Genomic DNA, 17405 nt, shown 5'->3' with positions numbered 1-17405 from the left:
TGAATGTATCTATGCACCACGATGGAACTACAGCATGTCTTACCTTAACACAAGAGCCGTAAAGCCGCCGTGTGTCCTCTGGCAGACTGATGACAAATCCCACCTAACCCGTCAGCCAAACTCCTGCATGGCACCGCCTTTTACCGTAATGCCAGTGAAAGCCTCACAGGAGAATAACAAATAATACTGCACACGAAGGTACACAGATTACTGAAAATAAAAAAAAAAACTTACTCAAATGCATTAGGGAATTAGCAAAAGTATTAGGACAGCCTTTTTTAAAGTGGCAAGAAATGTTCAATACAGCTATGTACTCAGTAAGTCTTTAAATGAACGTTTTTGTGTGTCTACGTGTAGTAAAACTATGGAACAAAGTGGATTTACAACACAAGCAATGCCAAACTTTGAATCGATTTAAACTATTATACAATCATCGGGGCTGGTTCAAATATAGAAGATGAGGGACTTTAAATTGACCATCTGTTCCACTATGTCTCAAAGTGTTTAAATGTGCTATGTTGTCTCTTACCAATGTTGGTAATTTGTCTATTACCATTGTTGGTATATTCATTCTTCCTACATTGTTGATACAAATTATTGTTACAGTGTATATAATTATTGCTACCTGTGTTAATGCCACTATGATAGAACTTTTGTATTATAATCCTTGAACAAAGTAATGGTGAAAAACTCAATGTATTAATCACTTAATGGAGAACTAGGGGTGGGATTAAATAAATGATCTTCTTCCCACTCCCTTTCAGGCAAAACTGGATCGGCATGCTTACTTACCTTTTGCATTATATTGATTTATATTATTATGTGTTGTCTACCTTGTACTTGTTTTATGTCACTACCGGAAATAAATAAATAAATGAAAAATTATTTAAAAATTAAGTGGTTATGGAAATCTAGAACTGGTGACTTTACTGTGGAAGTTAACCTGGGAGAGCTGTTCTTTTGGTGATGCAGTGGGTGGAGGGGAGCTCAGCAGCGGTGGCAGTGGGTAACCAATTACTGTACTCGAGTAGGAGTACTGTTACTTTAATAAAAGTAAAACTAATCATCCCAATAATTACTTAAGAGTAAAAGAAATTGTGAAAATATTTCAGAAAGATATACAAAAAGACTTTACCACATGAGTGTTGTGTCACCTTTAAACCAGGTGAGGCATAAATGCCTTTGGAATTTGGTTTCTTTTTTTTTAAAACTAAAATTCATATACTTTAATTAATGTTGATACAGGTTGCACATTAAAAAAAAATAAGAACAAAAGGGTGATCTACATTCATAAAAATGTTATAGTTTATAATATTGCTACTATGATATGATGATAAATGGAACCAAAAGGTATTTAATAAATTCATTATCAAAATACTTTTTGATTCCATCCACCCATCCATTTTCTACCGCTTAGTCCCTTTTGGGGTCGCGGGGTCGCTGGCGCCTATCTCAGCTACAATCGGGCGGAAGGCGGGGTACACCCTGGACAAGTCGCAATCTCATCACAGGGCCAACACAGATAGACAGACAACATTCACACTCACATTCACACACTAGGGCCAATTTAGTGTTGCCAATCAACCTATCCCCAGGTGCATGTCTTTGGAAGTGGGAGGAAGCCGGAGTACCCGGAGGGAACCCACGTTCTATTTGTTTGAATAAATACAATATTTACAATCGTTGTTAACTTTCTGTATTTGTATGATCACAGTCATTTTGTCTTAAAGTCCAGATCAAATTATTTGATCTCTGGTATAATCCTCAATAATGACAGACACATTCATTAATTGAATTCTATTTGATTTTATTTCATTCAAAGCAGTAAAACATCTGCATCTAACACTTTAAACAAAAACACAGGCTTCATTCATGTCATGCAAATGTTGTGATTGTTATAAATAAAGTGGAGCTATTGTTAGTATATGCGCGGCTAAAACATGAAAAACATCTACAACAAGTTTTCTCTGTTGGAAGTGGAATTCTTGTTGGCGTAAATGTGAACATTTCTACTTTCTATATTATTTTTCCTATTTTGTAGGTAAACTGTGTTTACTAAACATTGAAAAGTTGTGCTAACTTGTCTGTCACTTTTTACAGTGTGTAGTAATTGATTTGATTAACGTGGACCCCGACTTAAACAAGTTGAAAAACGTATTTGGGTGTTACCATTTAGTGGTCAATTGCACAGAATATGTACTGTACTGTGCAATATATTAATAAAAGTTTCAATCAATCAATCAAAAAGTAGTGGTCATGTGACCGTCAGGTTCCGTTTGATTGGGGAAATAAGTCAAACTGGGGAAATAAGTCAAACGTCAGTTGTGCTTATGTTGGAAGAAGTCTTTCCAACAAGCCAAATGAATATGTCTCTGTAATAAATAGAGAGTAAATAAATGTTTCATTACCATGGTATGGCTGAGTCGGTAAAGTGGCCTTGCCAGCAACTTAAGGGGTTGCAGGTTCAATTCCAGTTTCCACGATCCTAGTCACTGCCGTTGTGTCCTTGAGCAAGACGCTTTACCCTTGCTCCCATTGCTAGCCACATTGGTTTAAATGTAGCTTAAATTTGATGGGTTTCACAATGTAAAGTGCTTTGAGTCTTTACAGAAAAAAATGCCACATAGATGTGATTAACTTAACTTCACTAATAATGATGTAACTAAATGTAGCGATCGAAATAAACTCAATGGAACAGAGTAAGAATACCGTTTCTTCTCAACAAAATTAATCAAGTAAAATTAAAAAGTATGTTGCATAAAAATACAAACTAAAAACCAAAAACGTACTTAAGTAAATTTCGAGGTAGTCATTGTAGCGCATTACTACATTGATAGTTATTGCTTCTGACTCTACTCGTGGGATGACATGTATGAAAAACAAGGAGTAAGAAACTGCTCTAGCTGACAAATATGTCAAAGGAAGGAGCAAGGAAAGAGATTATAGACTTTCAAATAAAGTACAGTAAGGCTAAGGTAAATAATTGAGTTAAAGTGAGTATTAAAAGGTTTGGCAGAGAAGGTGGGAGGAAGATGCCAGGGGATGTTTTGTTACACTATTCTAGTGAGAAGTAGAATAACTTTTGATTGGGGATCATTTCAGCCGGAGAGTCGACATAATTTCACAGTTGAAATTTGGACACAAAGGGTTAAATAGTTTATTGAAATTAATGGGAAAACATCGGACGGGGGAAGGTGAGTACTGTGGAGAGAGGGAGACAACTGAGCACCTCCCTATGTGTTGTGTTGCCAACGTCAGAGAGAGGTACATACATAGCATGTACACCAGGGCTCCCCAACTAAAATTCAAATAGGTCCATATACAAAACATTTCCTCCACTCCTTTTAAAAAAACAAAAAAAACAACACAGGCTAAAAATTGGCTTTATGGCACACTTTGGACGCCCCGTGATTAGTATTGGGAACTTCTCTCTCATCTGTCTCTGCATTTCGAGTAGCCATGTTTATAGGCTGGAATGCGCAAATTGGATTGGTTGAGTAGTATAATGTGGTTTGGTTTAACTCACATGTAATTGGTCGGTGTATTTCCCGCAGCTGTTTATGTCCATTCTGGTCCTCAAACACGTACCAACAGGGCAATGCGTTTCTATCGTTGTTTTAAAGGGGGACATTATCACCAGACCTATGTAAGCGTCAATATATACCTTGATGTTGCAAAAAAAAGACCATATTTTTTTAACCGATTTCCGAACTCTAAATGGGTGAATTTTGGCGAATTAAACGCCTTGTGACGTCACCTAGGTAGTCAACCGCCATTTTGTGAAACACATTATAAACATCGAGTCAAATCAGCTCTGTTATTTTCCGTTTTTTCGACTGTTTTCCGTACCTTGGAGACATCATGCCTCGTCGGTGTGTTGTCGGAGGGTGTAACAACGCGATCAGGGACGGATTCAAGTTGATTTACGTAGAATGTGCATCGATTAGCACGGCATGCTAATCAATGCTAACATGCTATTTAGGCTAGCTGTATGTAAATTTGTAGCTATATCTGCATCCAGCCTTTCCCTCCATCCACATTTAATGCCAAACAAACACTTACCAATCGACGGATTTAAGTTGCTCCCGTGTCACAAGATGCAAAAGTCCCGATTGTTTGGTCTGCATATTTTACCGGCGATGCTAAGGCAGACATGGCATAGAGATGTATGGATATCCTGCAGATGCATGTCCAACGATAAAGTCAACGAAATCACAAAGGTGAGTTTTGTTGATGTTATTGACTTATGTGCTAATCAGACATATTTGGTCACGGCATGACTGCCAGCTAATCGATGCTAACATGCTATTTAGGCTAGCTGTATGTATATTTGTAGCTATATTTGCATTCAGCGTTTCCCTGCACCCACATTTAATGCCAAACAAACACTTACCAATTGACAGATTTAAGTTGCTCCAGTGTCACAAGATGCGAAAGTCCCGATCGTTTGGTCTTCAAATTTTACCGGCGATGCTAAGGGAGACAAGGCCGAATAGCGTCAATAGCTATTCGCTTAATAGCTTCAGTTTTTTCTTCAATTTCGTTTTCGCTATCTGCCTCCATACTCCAACCATCCTTTTCAATACATGTGTAATCTGTTGAATCACTTAAGCCACTGAAATCCGAGTCTGAATCCGAGCTAATGTCGCTATATCTTGCTGTGCTATCCGCCTGGATAGCACGTATATCACTGGATAACGTCACAGGAAAATGGACGGTGGCTTCACAGATAGCGAAAATCAGGCACTTTAAAGCCTTTTTTTGGGATATTACACGATTCGTAAAATTTTGAAAAAAAACTTCGAAAAATAAAATAAGCCACTGGGAACTGATTTTTATTGGTTTAACCCTTCAGAAATTGTGATAATGTTTCCCTTTAAAGATAAACTTTCAACTGATTGCTGGCCTTGTGCAACACCCGGTCTATGTATTTACATTCATTATCATCTTCAGTCATGTAAGCTAACATAGCAAGCAATGTGAATCTTTTTGCGTGCAGCCCTGGCCTTGCAATGTTTTCAAGGTCAACTGATTTCTAGTTTCGTGCGATTACCCGGTCCATGTTTCTAAATTCGTTTAATCGAAGGATTCACAGCGGATTCTTATCAATAGAGGTAGCTGCAACCAATGCAGCCGAATCGCTCACTTGTCAAACCAGATATTCAGTCGTATCGGTTTATCTTTCACAACCCTAATGAATAATTGCGCTTTCTCTAGGTGTCTGAGGTTGTGATGACTTTAAAATGTTTGTTAATGGCTCAGATGTTGTTTGATGATGTTGAAGTTGTTAAACTTCTGCTGTAAAAATTCATAATAGATTATCATTGTGTTTTAATGTTGCTATGTATTGTTCCTGCGTGTCACATAAACAGTTAATGAGTCTGAGTCTATATCATTCTCCAGATGCAGTCTTTATGGTTAGTGTGGTGAAGGACTTCCAACTCTGCATCTTCCTGTTCAGCAATCCTTTCTATTGTACTGTTTGGGGTTATTAAAAGAAGATACAGTGGAACTTGTTTATGTCGACACTCCTTGGAGTCATTTTGTTTACACATTAACTTGTGACTTTCGCCAGAGACAAAACTGATTATTGATTAGGTACAATATACTACAGTGGTGTCTCGGTTTTCATTTTAAATCTGTTCCTAAAGGTCAGATGAGAATCACTTTGGAAAAAAACAGAAGCAAATTTTCCCTTTAAAAAAATCACGTTTAGACTGACCAAACATTTTATATTCACAGTTTGAATATAGAAAACAATATGTAATATTGATAAATGATACTTTTTATAATAACAAAACTATGGCAACAATCACAACCAGGGGTGTACAAGAGTTGTGTGGCTCAGGTAGTGACTTTAGGATTCCTTGTACGCCATTACTGCCATTGTGCCCTTGGGCAAGACACTTCACCTACATACATAACCTCCAGTGCAGTCCACATTGGTGAATGCATGTTCAGTGGTGGTCGAAGAGGCCAGTGAAACTAATTGGCAGCACGTTTCCATCAGTCTTCCCCAGGGCAGCTGTTGCCACAAAAGGAGCTTACCCCCATAAAGTGTGAATGCGGATTTAAGTACTTATGAGTTCACATATTCACAAATGCAAACTTTGTCACACTTTTACTTCCGCTATTTAGTCAAGCTTGATGTCCTCTTGGTGCTACGTGTTTGAGCCTAGAACCTTACAAACTGTGGTTTAGAGTTCTTTTGAGAAGGAAATAGTCACAAATGAGATCACTTTATTGTAAAACAGTCTTTCTTTCATGAGTACCTTTAATTAACTATAGAATATTCACATTTATAAGTGTGAGAGCACATCCTAGAGAGAGACACCAAGTGACTAGTCAGCATACTACATATTTTTTTTTTCTCTTAAAAATGCCGTAGATTTAACTCAGTGGTTCTCAAACTTTTTTCAGTGATGTACCCCCTGTGAAATTTTTTTTAATTCAAGTACCCCCTAGTCAGAGCAAAGCATTTTTGATTGAAAAAAAGAGATAAAGAAGTAAATTACAGCACCATGTCATCAGTTTCTGATTTATTAAATTGTATAGCAGTGAAAAATATTGCTCATTTGTAGTGGTCTTTCTTGAACTATTTGGAAAAAAAGATATAAAAATAACTTAAAACCTGTTGAAAAATAAACAAGTGATTCAATTATAAATAAAGATTTCTACACATAGAAGTAATCATCAACTTAAAGTGCCCTTTTTGGGGATTGTAAAAGAGATCCATCTGGATTCATAAACTTCATTCTAAACATTTCTTCACAAAAAAAGAAATCTTTAACATCAAAATTTCTGGAAAATGTCCACAACAAATCTAGCTGTCAACACTGAATATTGCATTGTTGCATTTCTTGTCACAGTTTATGAACTTACTTTCATATTTTGTTGAATAATTATTTAATAAATATATTTAGAAAGGATTTTTGAATTGTTGCTATTTTTAGAATATTTTTTTAAAATCTCACGTGCCCCTTGGCATACCTTCAAGTACCCCCAGGGGTACGCGTACCCCCATTTGAGAACCACTGATTTAACTGATCCTGGGCAAAGGGCAAAATACAACAAATTAGATTTGACTATGAAAAATTGGTGTGTAACGATTAATCAATATATTGATTAATATCCCTAAGATTAAATACATGGATTTGTGCTGGGCAAGACAGGTATTGATTGTTTTAAAATGTGTTTGATCAATTTTATCGCTACTAGAAAAAGGAAAACATTGGATTTAAGAACAGTAGACTTTATATGAAGTTAAGCATTTTTTATTGATAAGGACATTAAATGTTACTCAAGTCTGTCTGAATATATACTCAGTAAAACACATTATTATCACTATTATTATCATTATTGTTATTATCATTTATAATGTTGCATCCGAATTTGGCAGGTTCAAAGTAGTGTACGATAATTATGTCATTTGTCCGTAAAAGAAGAATGGCGGATACCGAGAAAGGTCACAAAAAAAGCAAACGCCACAAAACAATAACATAAAGCGGCAATTCACGACACAACAACTTTCAGGGACAGCACGATTGTAAAAGCCACAACAAATAAAACCGCAACAACACAATAATATGAAGCCGCAACACAACTTTAATCCACAAAGGACAGGATGTACACAACGGAAGTGACAACAGAATAAGTTTCCCGAACGAACCAGGTGTAGCTGAGGCAGCGGGTTAAAAATGGTGTTCATATTATTGTAAAAGCAAAAACATGTATTTATGACTGACTTGGTTTTCCAACTTTGCTCATTACAACTTTTTCAACCACCTCAGTTTGGTCCGTTGCAAAAACATGTCTCCTGTCACTTTAGTTGCGTCTTTACATTGTTTTGTTTTGTTTTGGCTTGTAGTTGTTTGGGTATGGCTTTGCATTGTTGCATACTTGCCAACCTCCCGGATTTTCCAGGAGACTCCTGAAATTCAGCGCCTCTCCTGAAAACCTCCCGGGGCAAATTTCCTCCCGAAAATCTCCCGAAATTCAGGCAGAGCTGGAGGCCGCGCCCCCTCCAGCTCCATGCAGACTTGAGTGACGTGTATAAAGAGCGTGTCTGCCCAATGACGTTATAACTGTAGAATGATCGAGGGCGAGTTTTTGGTTTCTTATGTGGGTTTATTGTTAGGCAGTTTCATTATCGTCCTCCAAGCGCGGTAAAACAACACACAACAACAGCAGTCCGTTTTCGTCTACCATAAAGCAGTTCGTCTGCCAAACAGCAATGTTGTGACACTCTTAAACAGGACAATACTGCCATCTACTGTACATGCATATGGTTAGAAAAACAATGATGGACAATTCAACCCTTAACTCAACAATGAGTAGATGAGTGTTATATGTGTGTGTAAATATGTAAATAAATGAACACTGAAATTCAAGTATTAATTTATATATATATATATATATATATATATATATATATATATATATATATATATATATATATATATATATATAATGAAATATGTATATATATATATAATTAAAAAAAATACATATATATATAGCTAGAATTCACTGAAAGTCAAGTATTTCTTATATATATATATATATATATATATATATATATATATATATATATATATATATAAGAAATACTTGACTTTCAGTGAATTCTAGCTATATATATATATGTAATTTTTTTAAATTATATATATATATATATATATATATATATATATATATATATATATATATATATATATATATATATATATATATAAACTGTATTTCCTTGAATTGCCGCTGGGGCGCTAATTAATTTAAAACCTCTTCTCACTCTTGCGCTTACCAAATGCATGCTGTAAAAGTAAGCATGCGCTAATTATTTTAAAACCTCTTCTCACTCCGGCACTTGCCAAAGGCATGCAGTAAAAATTTAAGTGTGATGTAAGCTTGGACCTTAAATTCCACTGAATAGCTCTTAATCTTCTTCCCTTTATGCGATTTCAAATTATCGGTATTGAAATCACCCTCCACCATTTTGAAAATAATGACAGGGGAAGTGTCACTCGTGACGTCACGAGTTTGACCAGGCGGTAATACTAAGCATGCGCTTATAATTTTGCGAAGCGAGGTTGACCCGGCAGTAATTCAAGGCAGGCGCATACTATATGCCCTGCGGCAATTCAAGGAAATATGGTATATGAAATACTTGACCTGGTGAATCTACGAATCTAGCGGTAAATATACTCCTCCCCTCTTAACCACACCCCCAAACACGCCCCGCCCCACCCCCGACCACGCTCCCCACCTCCCGAAATCGGTGGTCTCAAGGTTAGCAAGTATGCATTGCTGGGTTGTATTTGTTGTGTCTTTTAAACTTGTGCTGTAGCTGATAGTTGTTGTGTTGTGGCTTCATGTTATTGTGTTGTGGCATTTGTTGTGACTTTTCTTACCTATAGTAACTGTTTATTAAAATGAGAGTAATAGCAGGTCAAACCACTGCTCAATTAACCTAAAAAGATTTTGGGTGCACATTATTTATGTAATATTAATGTCATATTATCTGTTTGTTGAAAAACAATTGCAAAAGTAGCAGGTAAAATCTGTGGTTAAAATATTGGTCAGGTTATATTATTGAAAATTGCTTGAACGTTGAAATGTTATCAGAAAAGGTTTCCTCTTGTTAATTCAACCTAAAGTGTTGGTTGCACTTTATTCAGACAAGATGTAAATGCAATTGCCATTAATTGTTGTTTATTTGCTTTTTTGTATCCATAACCTAAAATTCGCTTACAACCAATAGCAGGAATATGGGAAAACTTCACCTGCAGTGTCCAGCATCACAGTCACACTGGTCGACTTTTTTTGCTAAAAAGTTACTGAATAAACTTCAACTCTCTGAATTGTTTCTGATTGGATCGTTGTAAATAAACTAATATCCTCCCTGAATCGCATCGCCAACATCAAATCCATCCATGCATCCTTTTTTCTACCGCTTGTCCCTTTTGGGGTTGCGGGGGTTGCTGGAGCCTATCCCAACTGCATTTGGGCGGAAGGCGGCGTACACCCTGGACAAGTCGCTAACATCAAATTATGATTCGGATCCAATCGTTAATGAAAATCTTCAGTCAAAGACATCCCTACTAATCATTAACACAGATGTGTCTTTAAATATCATAATTCATAACTAACGCTTCATGCAAAATTATGCAACTCATATGTTGATGTCATCTTTATACCAGCCCCCCGCCTTCTTTGATATTTTTGAAGCTCACACTTCAGTCCTCCCTTGACCTTGATCAATATCTATGTTGCATTTTCTTCTGCTTACTTGGGTATTTGTCAGATACTCATTTACGTATGTTGCTGCTTTGTCCTTTAATTCATCTGCGTTCATGCTGTTTGTATTACTGGCCTCATGAGAGAGATAGTGAAATAATTAACACAGGGAGAGAAAATGAAGACGGGGAATTTGATTGCAGATTTTGACACACACACAAACAAAACAAACAGGAAGAAACACACACAAACTCTCAGAGCAATATAGTCTGTGCCGTGCTTAGCCAGCGTTTTTTTGAAATCACCTCTACTGTTGTCACGGGATCAATCAAAATGTCATCATCCACTGTTAATAGCCCGTGTGTGGGTGTGTTGTGTGTTTGCTCTTTCAGTGTGTGTGTACTTAGATTACAGCTACATGTCTACAGTAAAGTCAGTTCATTTAAAAACCTATTTCAATGATAAATGTCTCCTTTTTAGGGTCATATGTCATGTCAATATTTCTACTGTACCTACCCCAGATAGCTCCTCCTCCTTGTCCGCCTTCTTGCTACCATGGTAAGAACTGTGAGCACAGTATTCCGTTCTGGTCCTCCTCCAGTTTCTTATTTTAAAGGCCTACTAAAACCCACTACTACCGACCACGCAGTCTGATAGTTTATATATCAATGATGAAATATTAACATTGCAACACATGCCAATACGGCCTTTTTAGTTTACTAAATTGAAATTTTAAATTTCCCGAGAGTTTCTTGTTGAAAACGTCACAGAATGATGACGCGTGCGCGTGACGTCACGGACTGTCAGGAAATATTAGCGCTGCACCAAACACGGCTAAAAGTCGTCTCTGTTCATGGCGTAATTACACAGTATTTTGGACATCTGTGTTGCTGAATCTTTTGCAATTTGTTCATTTAATAATGGAGACTATAAAGAACAATGCTGTGGGTGGAAAGCGGTGGATTGCAGCTGTCTTTAGCACCGAGACACAGCCGGTGTTTCTTTGTTTGTTGTGAAGCAGAGCGGTCAAGTGAACATCTTTTCTCCACGTCAACCAGCATGTTTTTGGATGGGAAAATTGTGATATATATCTTACCGGAGACATCATTGGATTATTCATCGTCATGCAGCAGCTGTCAGAAAAGGCAGCTGTCAGCTTGGCTCCTCGGCTTCTCTCTGAGACACTGCGTGTTCACCGCAGCCGTCCGACCTCGAGGTATGTCTTTACAATCTCACTAAAACACTATTAAAACAATAAGCAGATAAGGGATCTTCCAGAATTATCCTAGTAAATGTGTCTAATTACATCTGAAACGCTCACACTGCCGCCACCCGGAGCCGTCGCTTTTTTTTCCTAGTCCTTCACTATCAATATTCTAATGCACAAATCTTTCATCCTTGCTCAAATTAATGGGGAAATTGTCGCTGTCTCGGTCTGAATTGCTCTTACTGCTGGTGGCTCCCATTATAAATAATGTGAATATGTGTGGATCCCTGCAACTCGTGACGTCACGCGTACATACATCCGGTTAAGGCTAGGCTTTTCTATTAGCGACCAAAAGTAGCGAACTTTATCATCGATGTTCTCTACTAAATCCTTTCAGCAAAAATATGGCAATATCGCAAAATGATCAAGTATGACACAAAGAATGGACCTGCTATCCCCGTTTAAATAAGAAAATCTAATATCAGTAGACCTTTAAGCTTTATTTCCCCACTGATTACTCATCTTCCTGCCATCTTCTGCAATGCCTTGTTTTTGGTTATTTCTGGATCTAGGGTTGGGGTGTGTCTGTCTTTCGCGGAGCAGCAGTCTGGTTTGGGTTCCTGCACATACATCCGCCGCAGACCCGTTTATCTTTTTTTCAAAATCCCTTCTGTTCTTGCTGTAGGATATATCAGGAAACTAACCCTATCACTAGGCCCTACTACAGCAATATAGGCCAAAGCCTAAATTTGCATTGCCTTGTATTTTCAAACTAACAATATTGTCAATAGGCAGAAATAGAAAATGGTCAATTCACTCTATAAAGTAAATATATATAATATATATATATATATATATATATATATATATATATATATATATATATATATATATATATATATACACATGTATATCCATCCATCCATTTTCTACCGCTTATTCCCTTTCGGGGTCGCGGGGGGCGCTGGCGCCTATCTCAGCTACAATCGGGCGGAAGGCGGGGTACACCCTGGACAAGTCGCCACCTCATCACAGGGCCAACACAGATAGACAACATTCACACTCACAGTCACACACTAGGGCCAATTTAGTGTTGCCAATCAACCTATCCCCAGGTACATGTCTTTGGAAGTGGGAGGAAGCCGGAGTACCCGGAGGGAACCCACTCATTCACGGGGAGAACATGCAAACTCCACACAGAAAGATCCCGAGCCTGGATTTGAACCCAGGACTGCAGGACCTTCGTATTGTGAAGCAGACGCACTAACCCCTCTGCCACCGTGAAGCCCTATACATGTATGTATATATATATATATGTATATATATATATATATATATATATATATATATATATATATATATATATATATATATATATATATATATACTGTATATATATATATATATATATATATATATATATATATATATATATATAAATATATATAAATAGTAAATATAGTAAATATAAATATTTAATCAGGCTTCACGGTGGAAGAGGGGTTAGTGCGTCTGCCTCACAATACGAAGGTCCTGAGTAGTCAGGGTTCAATCCCGGGCTCGGGATCTTTCTGTGTGGCGTTTCCATGTTCTCCCCGTGACTGCGTGGGTTCCCTCCGGGTACTCTGGCTTCCTCCCACTTCAAAAGACATGCACCTGGGGATAGGTTGATTGACAACACTAAATTGGCCCTAGTGTGTGAATGTGAGTGTGAATGTTGTCTGTCTATCTGTGTTGGCCCTGCAATGAGGTGGTGACTTGTCCAGGGTGTACACTGCCTTCCGCCTGATTGTTGCTGAGATAGGCACCAGCCCCCCCACGACACCAAAGTGAATAAGCGGTAGAAATGGATGGATTGATGGATAAATATTTAATCTATTAGGCTACATTTTAAAAGAAATGTTGCTCCATGCACAGCTAATATATCAGAAAATTAATAACTGATGAATGACAAGAAGTTAAATAAAAGGCTGTTTATTGATAAATTTCTATTCCTCCTGATCTGTCTGTGGAGGTGGAGGCGGGACTCGTCTCCTCGCTCCCCGATCCGCCGCCAGGTTGAACCACCTGATCTCGTGGCTGACCTTGTCACCACATTTTTTCTCACAGCGCCTGTAATCAAACAAGATTACAAGACGGATACGTTTATGTTTATGGTATGTAGCATCCAAAGCCAAGTATGCTTACACAATACAAAATATGAGATAGGTATTAAGGAAAATCAATAAATCTATACTTACGTTCGTGTTCTAGCAAAGAAAGTCCAGAAATGATCGATTTTAGCTCATGCGCGTACTTAAACTAGGCGCGTCCAGGATCCGCGTAGACGGAGGGGCGGTGCATACCAGTTTAGTTTGCTGCGTCCACATACGCGGATCAGACACAAGTCAGCTCAGGATCTGCTGTCTGACCGTACAATTTTCAGAGGCGGAGTGGATTCTCTAGGCCAGGGGTCTCAAACTCAATTTACCTGGGGGCCACTGGATGCAGAAACTGGGGGATGCTGGGTCGCAAGAAAAGATTTCTTAAAAAATGTAACATGCACTTTTTAATGAATTCACCTTCTATGAATGGCTTTCCCGCCCTAGCAACATACTTGCCAACCCTCACGATTTTTCTGGGAGACTCTTGAATTTCAGTGCACCTCCCGACAATCCACCAGTGCAACCATTCTCCCGAATTTTCCCAATTTTCACCCGGTTGACATTATTAAGGGCTGCCGTAACTGCACTGCCTTTAACGTCCTCTACAACAGTGGTTCTCAACCTTTTTTCAGTGATGTACCCCCTGTGAAATTTTTTTTAATTCAAGTACCCCCTAATCAGAGCAAAGCATTTTTGGTTGAAAAAAAAAAAGATAAAGAAGTAAAATACAGCACTATGTCATCAGTTTCTGATTTATTAAATTGTATAACAGTGCAAAATATTGCTCATTTGTAGTGGTCTTTCTTGAATTATTTGAAAAAATATATATAAAAATAACTAAAAAACTTGTTGAAAAATAAAGAAGTGATTCAATTATAAATAAAGATTTCTACACATAGAAGTAATCATCAACTTAAAGTGCCCTCTTTGGGGATTGTAAGAGAGATCCATCTGGATTCATCAACTTCATTCTAAACATTTCTTCACAAAAAAGAAATCTTTAACATCAATATTTATGGAACATGTCAATAAAAAGTCTAGCTGTCAACACTGAATGTTAGATTGTTGTATTATTTTTCCACAGTTTATGAACTTACATTCATACATCATTGAAGTATTATTAAATAAACATATGTATAAAGAATTTATGAATTGCTGCTGTTTTTTCGAATGTTTTGAATACAACTCACTTGTCCCTTGGCATACCTTCAAGTACTTCCAGGGGTCCGCGCAACCCCTAGAGTAGACTACTGCTCTACTACGTGTTATCGCGCACACTTTTATGTCACACAACCAATGTACTGGCTCTGTAACGTGATGTGTGAGACTTGTGCAGAATTATGTACGAGGCTGCAAGACGTACTTGATCAACAGCCATACAGTTCACACTGAGGGTGGCCGTATAAACAACTTTAACACTGTTACAAATATGTGCCACACTGTGAACCAACTCCAAACAAGAATGACACACCCTTTTTGGTAGAATTTCCGCACCCTAACAGAACTTAAACACAAGAAAACAAATACCCAGAACACCTTGCAGGGCTACAATATACAACACCTCAACCGACGCAAGTAGGGAGGGTGGGGGGTTGGTGGTAGCGAGGGTGTGTATATTGTAGCCCGGAAGCGTTAGGTCCGTATGGACTTCTGGGTAATTGTTCTGGTGTGTTTATGTTGTTTTTACGATGCGGAGGTTCTCCTGAAATGTGTTTGTCATTCTTGTTTGGTGTGGGTTCACCGTCTGGCACATATTTGTAACAGTGTTAAAAGTTTTTTTACGGCCACTATTAGTGTGACCTGTATGGCTGTTGATCAAATATATCTTGCAATATCACAAATGCGTCTCTCATAGCCAATTTCAACTAACAATTACTTGCACGCTGTCAGTCCAGGATGCAGGGGCGCTAAAGATAGTGCCGTTATGGCACTCTCTGATTATTGTTAATCGGTGAAATTTAACAAGGACTTGGGGAGAATGGATGCCCTGTAATTCAGGGGTCTCCCGGGAAAATTCGGGACGTTGGCAAGCATGACCGTTCATATTAAACTCGTGGGCCGCACCAACATTAAATTGTCATATCAAAGCGCAGGCCGCATAATAATGTCTCGCGGGGCGCAATTTACCCGTGGGCCAATCGCGGCCTGCGGGCCGCATGTTTGAGACCCCTGCTCTAGGCGGAGCCAGAACGAATAAGACAGTAACGCGGGTTGGGCGACTTGAAGGCGGATCCGTATAGGAGTCTCCTACTATGTGGGTGGTTGCTATTATTTTATGTTTTGGTGATAGTTGATGGTTGGTGATGGTTTTCATTACTTACTTAGCTCTGAGTCCTGATCTCTCTAAAAGTGTAATAATTTTAGTGATGACCACGAAAAATGACCGTTTTTTTAGTTTAATGCCACTTGCGTCCAAAAAGTGCACACCGCCACCTATTGCGCCGGTATATGGGCTCTCTATACTTACTTACATTAAAGGGGATGCTTGCAACCTGTACACGGATGTCTTGAAAGCGCTAACTTCCCAGAGTGTTGTCAAGGTCCTACCCTCTTAAGGCTTTTAGCACGTAATTAGATCAACTACGCCCATGCATTACACACAAGCACTTGCATTAGTAGCTTTAGCTATTATTATACAAAACAATGTTAAAAAGAACAATACAAATAGGTGGAACAATCGAGACCACACTTGAGAAAACAGTGTTCCGATAGCTTTCGGGCTCCCCTCCGTCTGGACGGATGGCAACAGGGAAGACCCAAGGAGGTGCAGTCTGCTTGTAAGTCAACAAATGCTATTGCAGCTCTGTGACTGTGAAAGAACGCCTCTGTACTCCACATGTTAAACTTTTATCTGTATACATGCGCCCCTTCTACCTGCCTTGTCAGTTCACTCAACTTTTTATCACCACTGTGTATATTCATCCAAAGGCAGACTGGCCTCCAGCACTGTCATTGACAAAGATCAGGAATTACATTCCATCTCACCAGATGCACCAAACTGTATCCTGGGTAATTTTATCCATGTCTCAGAACTCTCAGAAACACCTACCAGTATGTCAACTGCCCAACCAAACAGGACAAAACACTGGATCTGTGTTGAGAGTCAGTAAAGATTGCAAAGAAATCTCTGCCACTCTCACTCCTGGGTTTAGCTGAACATAACTGTGTACACCTTCTGCCTGTGTACTAATCTGCAATGACAAAAAGAGAAAGCAATAACGAAAGCTCACTGTTTGCAGGGGTGTTACGACTGCACTGATTGGGACTTGTTTACTGAGTCCTTTAAAGACCATCTGGACAGCAAGTGATGTCTCTTCATGTTTTATGTTGTACTTAGAACATGTGCTAAAGAACTGGGTCCTGTATTTTCTCCCTTCAGACACAACATGTCCCTAGACTATGGAAAGATGCTGTTGCAATTCCTATCTGGAGATCCACCAGGGCAAATATGTTAAATGATGATAGACCAGTGGCTTTGACATTCATTGCTACGAAGGTTTCAGAGAAGATGATCAGTGTTGATATTTTAAGCAAACTCAAACAGAATTAGATCCTTTGCATTCTGCATATGGACCTCACATATGTGTGGAGGATGCCAAGCGAACCTTTTTAGATATGCTTTTAAAAAATTGGATACAAATAGAACCTGTGCCAGGCTTTTTTGTAGACTTTTCTTTGGCTTTCAACACCATCCATACATTCATTTTCTACCCTTATTCCCTTATAGGATCGCAGGGGGCGCTGGTGCCTATCTCAACTACAATCGGGCGGAAGATGGTGTACACCCTGGACAAGTCGCCATCTCATCACAGGGCCAA

General features: G+C 38.4%; 1 protein-coding gene across 4 annotated transcripts in view; it reads right to left on the bottom strand.

Moving 5' to 3' along the window:
- The window catches only part of dok4 (docking protein 4), a 65921-nt gene extending 65749 nt beyond the window's left edge, over positions 1-172 (bottom strand). The window contains exon 1 of one of the 4 annotated variants that reach the window (XM_061884544.1): positions 44-172. The gene's annotated coding sequence lies outside the window, so the exon portion shown is untranslated. The remainder of the gene's footprint in view (positions 1-43) is intronic. The other 3 variants (XM_061884535.1, XM_061884518.1, XM_061884526.1) reach the window with 3 other exon arrangements.
- Positions 173-17405: the final 17233 nt, after the last annotated feature.

This window comes from Nerophis ophidion, linkage group LG02 (genome assembly GCF_033978795.1).
Source record: "Nerophis ophidion isolate RoL-2023_Sa linkage group LG02, RoL_Noph_v1.0, whole genome shotgun sequence".
Classification (NCBI taxonomy): domain Eukaryota; kingdom Metazoa; phylum Chordata; class Actinopteri; order Syngnathiformes; family Syngnathidae; genus Nerophis; species Nerophis ophidion.
Note: the sequence above shows the minus strand (reverse complement) of the source record. Positions and strands in the feature narration are given on the sequence as shown.